This window comes from Berghia stephanieae, chromosome 4 (genome assembly GCF_034508935.2).
Source record: "Berghia stephanieae isolate SIO BIC M18660-M18661 chromosome 4, UCSD_Bste_1.3, whole genome shotgun sequence".
Taxonomy (NCBI): Eukaryota; Metazoa; Mollusca; class Gastropoda; order Nudibranchia; family Aeolidiidae; genus Berghia; species Berghia stephanieae.
In genome coordinates, this window is record NC_088363.1 from 71,073,986 (window position 1) to 71,088,261 (window position 14,276).

General features: G+C 34.8%; 1 protein-coding gene across 8 annotated transcripts in view; it reads left to right on the forward strand.

Annotated features, from left to right (window-relative positions):
- The window catches only part of LOC144971150 (uncharacterized), a 244,633-nt gene that overhangs the window by 24,344 nt on the left and 206,013 nt on the right, over positions 1-14,276 (forward strand). Inside the window, exons 1-2 of one of the 8 annotated variants that reach the window (XM_078911626.1) lie at positions 12,005-12,119; positions 13,574-13,884. The exons of the other annotated variants lie outside the window; for them this stretch is intronic. The gene's annotated coding sequence lies outside the window, so the exon portion shown is untranslated. Of the gene's footprint in view, positions 1-12,004; positions 12,120-13,573; positions 13,885-14,276 lie in introns of those variants that run through there. 8 annotated transcript variants of the gene reach the window in all.

Below are 14,276 nucleotides of genomic sequence, written 5' to 3' on the forward strand. Positions count from 1 at the left end.
CGATTGTTTGAATGTCTAATTTTGAATGAATGCTGCATCGTACAATTTTCATAGATCAGCATCTGTGATTTAAAGATTGACAAAGTGAGATAGAATTGAAATTTCTAGATAAACTGGTTTTCTTATTCCCCCTCCCCCCTCCCTTCCCACTCTTCTTTATTTTTATAAAGTGGTGATAGATCTTTTTCACTAATTAGCAATGACGCAAATTAATTAGTCCAAATGATTTATTTAGGTTCCTGTGACCTTAGTTTCTGACAGACCAATTTATCGGCAAGGTTGTTTAAGTCACGTACATAGATCATCGCCACAAAAATAGACGTTTTACCGGTCCTGTAGGTTAGTAGGAAGAGACGTGTAAATAAATCCACGTCTTTTTGATTGAAGCCTTGTGCACTTAGAAGTGATCACGATGCTGATGAGGATAATGATGGAAATGATGGTTATGATGATGACTTTTTATATGGCTTTCTTTATCACTACAATCTATCAATAAAAGAAAAGTAATTACACACACACGCACACACACACACACACACACACACACACACGTATTCAGATGTTTCTGTAATGTTTTATGTTCCATACCTGGCGGCAATTTTGCTGCTGTTTCGATGAAACCTGAAGTTGTACAATTTATATACAGATACAGGTATCTGTGGTGTGGAACACTCGTCCTACATGACCTGTGAAACAGGTGGGAGAGAAGAAAGGGACAAGCCGTTCTGGCTACCTGGTTTGGTGAAGACAAATTTTATGAGGTGAAAAGTCATTCAAATTCACTCCGAATGGAGAGTCAGTTTGCTTTGATGATAGCTCTCTACACATCTATACAAGGTTGTTATCGTTTTAAAACGCTATTATGTTTGGATTGAACCAACGTATACATATTTGCAGGTCTGATAACCCAAATTGTTTCGGGCCCATTGCTGTAATGAGATTAATCTCAAACCAACGCAAATTGTTGTCCATTGCATCAGTGTTAAACCAAGCGTTCGGTTATCAGACCTACTAAGATATGCACATTGGCTTGAACCGAAGCGTTTACCTTAAAATTTAAATCAAAATAAATGTCTTCACCGAAAAGTATGTGTTATGGTTCTTAAACATAAAAAAAGTAAAAATTTATTCATTAGCATTAGACTAATTTAACTTTTAACTTAATTTTTGTTTTATCAAATTCATCCTGACCTCATACCTGATTGACGCAGTAGATCACAAATACTAGATGAAAAAGGCCCTGAAAAAAACCCACCAACCTCTTTAAGCGGTTAAATACGTTTTCATCGCCTTGTTGCCCGAAAGAGCAGAATAACTTTAATGATCTTTTTATTTACATGTAAAGTCATTGGCATTGATAAAGAGAAAACCTGAAACGCCAAGAACAATAATTTGCCTTATGCCTTTTATTCAACATAATATTTTATTTCCCCTGCCAAACGAAATAAATTAAACAACCAATTTAAATACTATCTATTTATTTATATTTCTAAATTCATTTAAAGGTGGAGGAAGTGAAAGGCATCAATCAGCCATACAATCAATTATTCATCATTTAATCCATTTTGTCTTCTGTTATTCCCGTTTAACTATCTATCTATAATTCTATCTATTTATCTATCTATCTATCTATCTATCTATCTATCTATCTATCTATCTATCTATCTATCTATCTATCTATCTATCTATCTATCTATCTATCTATCTATCTATCTATACATAAATAGAATATTTGAATTAGTATTGACTCCGACATGTCTGTTTCATGCCTTTTACTTTGGCCAATCTTCGGGATAGTAACAACAACAATAACGATTTCACTCCATGAAGATTGCCCAAAGTAAAAGGCATGAAACAGACCTGTCGGAGTCAATACTACTTCAAATATTCTATACACGGAGTTAGATTATCTATCTATCTATCTATCTATCTATCTATCTATCTATCTATCTATCTATCTATCTATCTATCTATCTATCTATCTATCTATCTATCTATCTATCTATCTATCTATCTATCTATCTATCTATCTATCTATCTATCTATCTATCTATCTATCTATCTATCTATCTATCTATCTATCTATCTATCTATCTATCTATCTATCTATCTATCTATCTATCTATCTATCAATTAAATCTCAGAAAATACCTTCTCCTCTTACATCCTCTCAAAATTCATTGTCTTCTAAAACTCCCTGTTTTCAACAAACGTCGATATATCGCACCAACCAAATCTCCCAAACAAAATCCCCAAAGGAATGGCTTCATTAAATTTATTTAGGCCTAAGGAATGCGATCTTCTCCTTCCATTTCATGTATAATTGGCATGGACTGATTTCTCTTTTCTTGCTGATATTTACGCTGGCTGTACTATACATAACCTTCCATCACTGGAGTACAGAAGAAAGAGAAAAAGAAGAGGAGGTCTTATACAATTATACACACGGAGTTAGATTATCTATCTATCTATCTATCTATCTATCTATCTATCTATCTATCTATCTATCTATCTATCTATCTATCTATCTATCTATCTATCTTTTCTATCTATCTATCTATCTATCTATCTATCTATCTATCTATCTATCTATCTATCTATCTATCTATCTATCTATCTATCTACTATCTACCTATCTATCTATCTAATAATAATAATAAATGGCATTTATATAGCGCTTTACCCCGTTGTCACAGGCTCTAAGCGCTTTACAGTGATATAAAACAAAACATATTACAGTGAGACAAGTGTGAAGGAAACGTGATACGAATTCAATTTAACAACAACAAAATATGAAAATAATATTGCAACATTATGACGTAAAAAGATAAAACTTTAAGCGAGATTTGAACGTTGTCAACGAATCCGAGCATCTCACGTGTGACGGGAGAGAGTTCCAAAAATGGGGGGTCGAAAATTGAAAAGACTGTTCACCTATTTTACGCAATGGCTTAGGTTTGACAAGGATTGATTGGTCATTGCTTGACCTCAAGTTTCTATTGGGGACATATATGTTTAGAAGGTCTTTAATATAGGAGGGACTGTTCGTGCTCAGGGATTTGTAGACAACAGTACAAATCTTATAGGCAACTCTTTTTTCAACAGGAAGCCAATGTAACTCACGGAGAAGAAGAGTTGCTGACGGGTATTTTTTGTTATTGCGTACAATGAGCCTGGCTGCGTTATTTTGAGCAACCTGAAGTTTGCTAATTTTGTCTTTAGTTAAATTCGCCCAAAGGGAGTTACAATAGTCCAATTTAGATAAAACCAAGGAATTAATTAAAAGTTCTGTTATATGCTTCGGTATTAAATTACGAATTTTGCTTATTTTTTTCATTTCTATGTACATAGATTGTATGGTGTTATTCACGTGGCTTGTCATGGAAAGATCTTTATCAATGATGACGCCAAGGTTTTTTGCTTTATTTGAAAATTCTATTGTGCTATCTATATAATATATATATAAATTATAAAACAAAAACCATGAAATAATAGTTCTCAACTTTAGCTATAAAAGGAGCTATTTATAAACATTTGAAATTAAGATAGTTTGACTTCTACAAGGTTCCTGATGAGAGCAACGCTCGATAACAACGTTGTAGAAGTCAAACTATCTTAATTTCAAATGTTATAATAATATATATATATATATATATATATATATATATATATATATATATATATATATATATATATCCAGCTATCTATCTATCTATCTATCTATCTATCTATCTATCTATCTATCTATCTATCTATCTATCTATCTATCTATCTATCTATCTATATATCCATCTATCAATCTATTTACATATCTATCTATCTTTCTATCTATCTATCCATCTATCTATCTATCTATCTATCTATCTTTCTATCTATCTATCCATCTAACTATCTATCTATCTATCTATCTATCTATCTATCTATCTATCTAACTATTTATCTATCTGGATAGAATGGATATTTTCGTGGCATACCCATGATGTGATATTTTGATAAATATTTATGATTGGCTTGAATAACATCAATAAGAAAAAATTCCTTTGCTCAAAGACTAATGCAATCCCGGAATGGACTAAAATTTGAAACGAAGAATGCAGTAACTTTAAAGTTTTTCGAATGCAGGTGATAGGGAGTTTTGTGATACATATTTATGATTTCCTTTTCATTTGTGACTAATACATTTTTACACACAATTGTCCATGTTACTATCCAACTACTTTTAAAGTATCATTGTGTTAAAAGGGTGATAAGTAGTGCCGCGCTGAAGACCGGTCTGGACCGGCGGTCCCACGGTCTTTTAGCTGTGAACCGAAGACCGGTCCCATAGGGGAAGACCGGCGGCGGTCCTCACTTCTTATCACCTTCGGTCTCGCGCCATATCCTACTACTTCCCCAGCGATTCGTTGCCTTCGGTTGCCTATCTTCCACCAATCACCACCCATCCCACTTAATTAATCGCACCCACCCCCCTTTGCCATACACTAAACGACACAGACGACCATACAGGCAGACGACCACCAACCTCCACTCCGCAAACCGCCCTTTCGTGTATGAGATGGGGGGAACAGGAGGCGCACGCCTTGGACGATTCCATTATACGGGGTAAATTTCAAAATTTACTACACCATAATGATCGCAATGACAATGATCTATGGTGAAGGCATGACCCCTCTTCTCTAATGGGTTATTGTTTGAAATGTATGTGACTACTAAAGATGTGTGTGTTTGTGTGTGTGTGTGTGTGTGTGTGTGTGTGTGTCGAACCTAGCAAGTAGCAAATCCGATTTTTTGTTTTCTTTTGTCCATCTCTTGTCACCACTCCTTTCTATCGCAGTGTTGTCATTTAAAATAATACAATAATATAAAAATTTCGTTTGGTGTTTTTACTAATCAAATAATATGAGTTTCATTAGTTTCTTCCTTCCAAAAAACCCAGTTATAACGTCTGAATTTTAAAAAAGTCCAATAGAATATTTGGGGACCCCGATAGCTCAGTTGATAGAGCACTCTCTTTATACGCAAAGGGCCAGAGATCGATCCCGGGTGCAGTCGAGTTTTTTCTGAATCCCTGTCTACTCAGCAATGAATGGGTAGCTGAGTTTGTTAGATCTGGCGAAAAGTCACCATCGACCCCTCTTATTACCTCATCCACCCCCTCTTATTATAACTTCACGTCTCTCTCTTACTCTTCAATGCTCGCTGCCCTCTAATGTGTGTGTGTGTGTGTGGGGGGGGGGGGGGGGTAGGAGTTGCGTGTGTGTATCAACGCCACGAACAACTCGATCAACGCCTTGGGCGATGCCATTATCTCCGTTAATGGGGATAAATTTCAAATTTTATTAAATTATCGAAGTAACAATGAAGTACGGTGAGCAAATAAAGAAGGCATCACCCCTCTTCTCTAATTAGGTTACAATTTGAAATGAGTGTGACTACTCCGTGTGTTTTTCTCCTGTAGACCACGGTTTTCATCGTGTAGCGGTCTTTAACGGTTCAAGAATGAACGATCCCACGGTCTCAAAGGTCAAACCGGTTCGAATTTCCAACAGTCTCTCAGGAATGTTCAATGTCGAAAAGGACCGGTCCTAGGATCGGTCCTTGCGGTCTTCATTTCCCAAGGACCGTAGGACCGTGGTCCTTAAGCTTGCCAAGGACCGCCCTGCACTAATGATAAGATGTCATTTGACGAACATGATGGAGTTGTATGTAAATGTGTACATGGTTGGTGAACAGCCCTCGGAAATGAAGCAATGAGAACCCATCACGTTGATGACCATAGACCAGGTATGTCATCAGGATCTATTCCTTCTCAATCAGCCAAGAGATGACCATCCAAAACGTCCACATCATGCTCTGGGGCCGATTGTTTCACTCAGGAGCAATTTACACGTTTTAACTCACTCAACCCTAAAACCGACTATATCTATATCCGTAGTTTACGCGGGTTATTTTTACCCCATGCTTATTTATTACATTTTTATGAGACAGATTAGAGGCGTAGTATCTAAGCTAATGTATTTAGTTTTTACATGTTAATGGTAGTTGAATAAAACTATCTATGAACTTGCTCATTTTTAATACAGTTTTTCCAATTTTGAAAAGTAGGAAAAAACTCTAGGATTGAGTGAGTTAAGCAAATTATCATTTCAAACGTGGTCTGGTATTAAAACACATTTAAAATCATTTTGAAGTCTTAGGGTTTGAGAATTTTTGACAAGTTGAGGGTTTCTTAATCCACAAATTATATTTGAAGTGAAAGTTTTCTGGTTAAACATTAAAAAAAAAGAAAAGAAACTGTATCAGAGCATACGGGGGAATTCTTCGCGGCTAGCATTTTTTCCGGAATAAATTTATTTAGGTTGAATGATATGATCTTTCAATTTCATGATGATTGGGATGTAAGTTCCTTTCCATCTTGATGATGAATTAGGAGATGACCATCCCAATGTCAAGCTTGGATTATGAGTGTTGCCTAAAATCACATATTTTTGTTTATCGAAAAAGTAAATTGCATAAGGATGATGGTCAAGATGGTCGTTCTTTAGAATTTCACAGGTATAGATCTGTAATCGCGAAGGGGATGATGCTTAGCTACTTGTCATTATATTTTTGTCTTATTGGCACACAATGTCCCCCCCCCCCCCATTTTCCAACATCAGTTGACCGATATTTGCGTCTGTTGTATTTTACAATGATGAAAGTAAAGCTATGAGAATCATTAGCACATATGGACATAATATGTGCCAAGATGCTTGATCAAATTCAATCCCATCTTCGAGATTAAGGAATAGGGAAGACATTGCACCATGATCTAAAGGTCACGGGTTCAAGTCCCGCAGAGCCTTGTATTATTCCTTATGAAAAGAACTCAATCCCCACCATTCACTTTGCAACGTCACATTCCTTCCCTTGGTGTCAAATGCTTGGTAGTAGAAAAAAAAAAGAAGAAAAAAAAAAAGAATGAAAAGAGACCAATAAGCAATCGAGTGACGCCAACCGCATTATGAATATACTCTAATACGACATGATTTAAATAAAGCCCATTCTTTCATGTGCGGCTTAAAAAAAACTCAACTGATCTTAGAATACTCAGGTGTAAAATGAGTAGCATGTGATAACACCGCGTTGCTCTGTTAAAATAAAACACATCACCTTACAGCCGTCATGTCATGTCTTTTCGGACATAAAATTGTTGCTGTTGGCTTGGGACCACTTGTAAAGCGTTAAGCACATTAAACGGATATTGCGCGACTTGGAAGCTCATTTTTTCTTGTCTAATCTAATCAGAAAATACCTTAGAATTTGTTAAAACTCAAAGGTATTGCCACTCTCTCTAGTTTTGTATTTTGATCACAATTTTTTCAATCAAGTTTGCATTCATTGATATTCCTTTAATTGTGGAAATATTACAGCCTGACTCCTACACAGTCCCGTGTAAAAGGTTAATTAAATAGACTGCTCGAAGCAGTAAAATCACTGAGAGCATAGAGCAAAAGAAATTAAGGTCGTATAAAATGATATTAAATAGCTACTTTTAACATTTCCAAAGGCTATATGAACATTATTGCAGAGCAATTCCATTGACATACCATGATCAATATGCTTCAGAATGCTTTGTTTAAGGTTTAGTCATTCATTTATAATGAATTATGGTATATTCCCGACGGCAGACCTTTGAAGTCAAATCTCCATTTCATATCCATACTAAACTTGTGAGGCGTCCTTTTTGTAGTCGCATTCCAAAAATATCCGTGACTGTCGAGAGCCAGGTCCTCATTCACACCAAGACCACTGATAGGGATGTTTTGCGTTAGTTTGTAGTTTGGTGCTGTTTGTTTTGAGATGCGTAATCGATGGCCATGAACTGAAGTCAATTTTGGACTAGTACACAGCTGACACTGGTCTCATCGTACTTAGACTTTATAATAAAGAATAATAAAAGGGAATAAAACAAAAACAACACACCACTTTTTGACAGGGTATAACTTTTTAACAAAAAAGACAAATCTAGCGATATGTATATATGTATATATTTATATGTCTATATTTACACTGAAGTGAGCAGTTACTCAGCGAAAATAATACTTGATTTATATTTTTCTCGTGAAAAAGTTACCCCAGTTGAAAAAGTGGTGCGGGATATATTTTGCTGTTTTCTATCAACTTCACTTAATCCTTTGATGTCGGAATTCGATTTCTCTATCATTGTTTATAACACGAAAGTTATTTCTTCCACTCAGGCTACTTCGCATAGCATGATAATATTGTTCTCGGAACACTGTTTGGTCTGCAATTATAACCAGATAAATAACACGAGCCATTGAAATAATTTAAAAAAAAACCCCAAACACTTCAGCTTTTATCTTGTACAATTTCTACTAACTCTGACCATAGAGCTTTACATGGAACCCCCAACCCGAACGCAACACTGAACATTTGGACGAGATCTCCTGCCTGTACAACAGCCAGGTACTCATTTTACACTTGAATATAGTGAGAAAACATAACTAAAGATCCTTTTTCAATGACTCAACTTTGCTCCGCACATACCAAAATTCTAACTTTTGTTCGCATGTCGAGTTTTCGTAGGCAAAGCTGTAGGCAAACACCACAAAGCTGTGAATTTTATCTCTTTACGAAAGTAATTACCCTAGTATATAATATTGCATATGCCGGTATGATACTTGTTACAGGCGTGTTTTAACCTTGTTGTAATGGTCAACATTTGAAGTTATTTTAAGAGTATTTCCATTACGACAATATGCCCATTATGAGACCATAAGATCTTCATTTAAGTGCATGGCAGTTACAGTTGAACGTCAGTTCATACAAAACGGTAGAAAAAAAAGTAGTTTGATCTCAAAAAGGGCATTCAAGTCCCAAGTTTTACAATTACCCATTCATACGTCTAGTTTGACGCCCAATTCGACTGGGCTTTATGTCCATAATATTTTTTACTGCTGCTACTGCCAGCTAGGGGTCAGGTACCTTTCAACGACTGTACCACTCCTACAATTCTTTACTTTCATATTTATTCTTCCTTGACATGTTTGCCAGGTTGGCTTTTGTGGTGGCGATTTTTATTTCATACTGTACTGCCCAATGCAACACTGGTATTAGTGTCTCATGTCACAAAAGACCAGCAATGTTAATCGTGATCAGTGGGCAGATGGGTGACTGTGATCGTGGAAAATACATGTTCCGACGATGTGTCTTTGTGTAAGGCACTTTACATTCATTACTCCACCCGACTCAGGTGTGAATGAGTACCTAGCCATAGGTAGTAGCGGATTTTGTAGGAGTGTAACTACAAAAAGAATTCCGAAAACACCGTAAAGTACATTGACCATGGTAAATGTTCATATTTTAAAGTTCTAATTTGAGCAGATGCCAGAAGTTGAATTTCATGTGAAAATTACTGTAAAAAATTAACTTTTACGTTTTTGCAGTTTGAGAATTTGCATTAATTCTCATCAATAACCAATTCAAAGTCAACCATAAATTGGATTTTGTGAAGTCTGACCTAAATTATTCACGATCACAGTCACCCATCTGGCCACTGATCACGATTAATATTGCTTGTCTTTTGTGACATGAGACACTAAGATAGTACCAGTGTGCCATTGAGCAGTACAGTATGAAAAAAAGCTCAATCTGACATAATACCATTTTCAGGTGACTCAATACATTTAAATTGCCATACAGTTTCTATTTCTTTTTCTTCATCGCCTCAAGTGATATAAATTCATCTTGAATAAAACTAATATTGTATTTATTACCCATGGAAAATATAGACAAGCTTTGTGTCATCGATATTTCTCGCCCTTATTTTTAATGCAATAAAATCCACTTTGCCATCTTGTCTCACATTCTCACAGTATTAGCAGTTGTGACCAATGACGGTATTATGTCGGGAGTCAACAAAATACAAAATGAGATTTTCAAGTGAAATTTAGCCAAAAAATGTAAAAAAACTTTTATTTATTTTCCTCAATAAAACATAAACTCTCACCCCAACTTTTATTATTTTGACATTTCAAGATCTTAATGCAGTAAGGATGTGCTTATTTTTTCTCTGCCGTCTATTTGGGTTTTTAAGTAATGTATTTTTGTTTTAATTAATTTTTGTCGTTGGCTGAAGAAAGGGTTTAAGCCCGAAACGTTCTGTATTTTTTTTTTTTTTTGTTCGTTTTTTTTTGAAGCTTTTATATTCATTTTTGTTTATTACTGTTTACAGTCCACAGCTTCTAGCAGCTTAGTATCGCTTTGACTCTTCATCTGAAAGGTCAGGGTTGATCATAGGTTTTGTCCAAATATATATTATTCTCACGAGAAAACATGAACCAACCATTCAACTTGTACAAGTAAAATATCTGGCAATTCAGCCATCAATTTCTAACCTTTAAAACTCGAGCTCACCTGTCAGCAGATTAGAAATTCTCTAAAAGAGAAACATTGAGCGATCATGCGCTTGTCCCCATTAAACGAACGGCGTCTAAGGGCATGCACATCTTTTATTTCTTTAACCTTTTACACGAGTAGTCCTTCACAGACATAAGGCTTCTGGAGCCAGATTTTATCCAGGCTTTTATGTGGTTAATCGGACAAAAACAATTGCTTGTTACCATTGGGTTAGATGCTAGTACGATCTGACAGACCCTGCTTTCCAATCACTGCTAGATGGACAGAGGGGTCAAGAAAATCTCGATTGCTCCCGGAGTCGATACCGGCCCCTTTGCTTGTGAGGCGAGAGCTGTAACCACTGAACTATCGGGACCTTCTAAACCCATCTACTAACCGTTTTGAATCTCTTTAAAATGGAGAAATTGAGCGACTTTCCTCCAGTCCTAATTAGTGGGTGGCGTCAAAGGGCAAGTTCCCCCCCCCCCCCCATTCGTTAACCCTTTACATGCAGGAATATGTTCAACTCTAACCTACCTCAGTATTTACAAGTGATGCGATTCGAGTTTACTACGGTACTTATTTGATGAAAATGGTTAGGTCTCAAGACTGCAGCAGAATAAATGAAGATGACCTCACTCCGTTCTTTGCTATTGTTTGTAGACCGACCGATCGAGAGAAAATAAATCCTCACTGATCCTCTCCCATAGACTATAAACTAATTAAAGGTTACGTATTATAGATTTATTTGTGTCTTGGTTAGAATTGCATTGGCTTGCAGAACTGATTACGGCTTAGCATTAATAAAATGTCAGTAAAGAAATTTTAAAAATAAACAGCTCTTAAAAACAATTTGCTTTGTATGAAGGGGATACTCGGTTTCTTGTGACCACTTAGAGGAAACGAATGAAGCACTGTTTGGGGCATAGATTAATACAAATTAATAATAAATAACCAGGCTAAGGTTTGAATTCACAACACCCAGATTCACTGTAATGACACCCATGCATGTCAGAGAGAGAGAGAGAGAGAGAGAGAGAGAGAGAGAGAGAGAGAGAGAGAGAGAGAGAGAGAGAGAGAGAGAGAGAGAGACTTCGAGTTTTCATTGCCACTTGGTATGTGTGAAAATCAAGCAACGATGAACTTGATCATTGGCCGTACGGATAAAAATTAGCAGATCATATTGTTGGCAATGACTTGATGCTATGCTCGTATTAAGGCATTTTCACTTACAAACCCCACGCTGCTCTTGTGGAAATGACTACTGTGTAAGTAATGGAATTTGTAAGAGTGTAAGCAACAACAAAAAATAGCGCTTAAAAACAATTTGCAAACAATTTATGAAGGGGTTACTCGGTTTCTTGTGATCACTTAGAAGAAACGAATGAAGCACTTTTTGCGGCATTAAAGAATAATACAAACCACATCACTGAATAAGGAGAGATTGTGATATTTTGTTCCCATTACCCGAATGCCCCCATTAACCATGTCACAATTATAGACTTTGTATAGTAATAAGACAGAGAAGGGGGTGGTGTGCATACAGAGAGGTAAGAGAAGATCAACTGGTGGTTGCCTCAGCTTGCCAAACCGCCAAATATTTATTTATTTCCTGGCTAGGCTTGCAAGGTTGCCCTGCCTCAGCTGGTTGTTGTGGCACAGCGAATATTAATGGAATTCATTGACTCACCTTGGAAGGGATAATTTTTCTCGTTTACGTACGTTGTTTGTCGTGTTGTTTTCCTTATCTTGGCAAATTTTCTCTTTGGATTGTTTTGATGATAATATAGTGAGACAGTTTCGTTTCGAATCATTTTAACGACATGAATCGCACCCATAATCGAGATTGGATAAAATAAAGATAAAAAGAATTTACAGAAAGAAAAAAAAAAACAAAAAAAAAACAACCAAAAAAAAAAAACAACAAAAAAAAACAACAAAAAAACAAAAAAAAAAACAAAAACAAAATAAAACAAAAAATAATACTATAATAAAATATTAAACAACTCTAAAACATAACAAAATGAAACTGCAAAAAAACAAAAAACAAAACAAAAAAAACCCAACAAAACAAAACAAACAAACAAGAACAAAGAAAAAGAAAACAAAAACTAAAACAGAAATAATGACGAAACCAAAAAACCCCACAAAAAACAACGCAAAACAAAACAAACAAATAAAAAGAAACAAAATAAAACAAAAGAACAATAAAACGCCAAAACGTTTTGACAAAAAAACAAAATAAAATCCCGAGTTAAAGAGAGTACATTCAATCCATAAGCTTGAGTTATTGTAAACACGTTACAAAATATATTTTAGTTGATGTTTCTAAATAATGTATTAATACCTGCTCCTGGTCTCTTTTAACTTTAAATTCCATTTATATAAACGTTACAATTAATAACCCATCTATTACCATGATCTGAGTGTATAGCAATATTTATATCCCCACTTGAATACCGTATTAATTGTACTGAATATATATATATATATATATATATATTATATATATATATATATATATATATATATATATTCACATCTCATTCTGTTAAAAAAAGAATATAACCGAATGAGGTGAAATAAATAAATGACTCGCTCCAAGAAACTGTTGAGAACTCTACGTGATTCCAGCTAATTCCCCTCAACCACACACACACACACACACACACAAACACACACACACACACACATATATATATATATAATATAATATATATATATATATATATATATATATATATATTATATATATAAAGCCTTTCACAAAGACTAGATGCCAGGTCTGCGCACTCTGGCAAAAATCTTTCTATTTTGATTAACAGATAAAAATGACCTTTCAAATTCTGACATTTGGGGTATTTTAATCGATAATTATTTGAAGTAAGAAATTTTTGCAAAATGGGAAAAAATGGGCTTGATTTAATTTGCAGAGGAGCTCTAGACTAAGGTTCGAACCTAAAATCCATGTCTTCTGGTCAAAACTAACCGGACACATTACCACAACACTTCAGCAAAACATCAAACATCCGATGTCCAGATGTTCAATTAATAGTTTAAAATATAAAATTCTTAACTATTTACGACTTATCCTGACACCTTACTAAAAAGGCTGTTTTATGTTTTCGCACTTAAAAGTGTAATTGAATTTAAAAGTTGCATTGCTCAACAGGGAACAGGTAGGCAGAAAACTATGACATTATAGATCCGGTGCGTCGGTTTAATATACATATTTAATGTATTTTACCTTGACTTCGAAAAAAGCCTGTTTCTGTTCAGGAGATCAGATTTTAATGCGTCCGTGTTTGTTTGATGTGAGCGTGCTTTATCTTAAAACGTTTTCTGATTTTAAGATTATAAATTTTAAGGTGGATATAAAGTTAGTCTTAGATCACAGTTTTCCAATTCAGTGTTGTGATTTTCGTGAGTGAAACGTTTCGGATAATTCATCTGCTCGAGCTGAGAGTCAAAAAGAATACTTGGGTAAGTTTAATTTAATTTACGTAATAATAACAATAATAGTAATAATGATGGTGCTGATTTTAGTAGTTGTAGTAGTAGTAGTAGTAGTAGTAGTAGTAGTAGTAGTAGTAGTAGTAGTAGTAGTAGTAGTAGTAGTAGTAGTATTAGTAGTAGTAGTAGTAGTAGTAGTAGTAGTAGTAGTAGTAGTATTAGTATTAGTAGTAGTAGTAGTAGTAGTAGTAGTAGTAGTAGTAGTAGTAGTAGTAGTATATATAATAATAATAATAAAATAATAATAATAACAATAATAATAATAATAATAATAATAATAATAATAATAATAATAATAATAATAATAATAATAATAATATAAAAAATGCCCTTTATTCATCCCATAGGGGAAATTTTTCTAT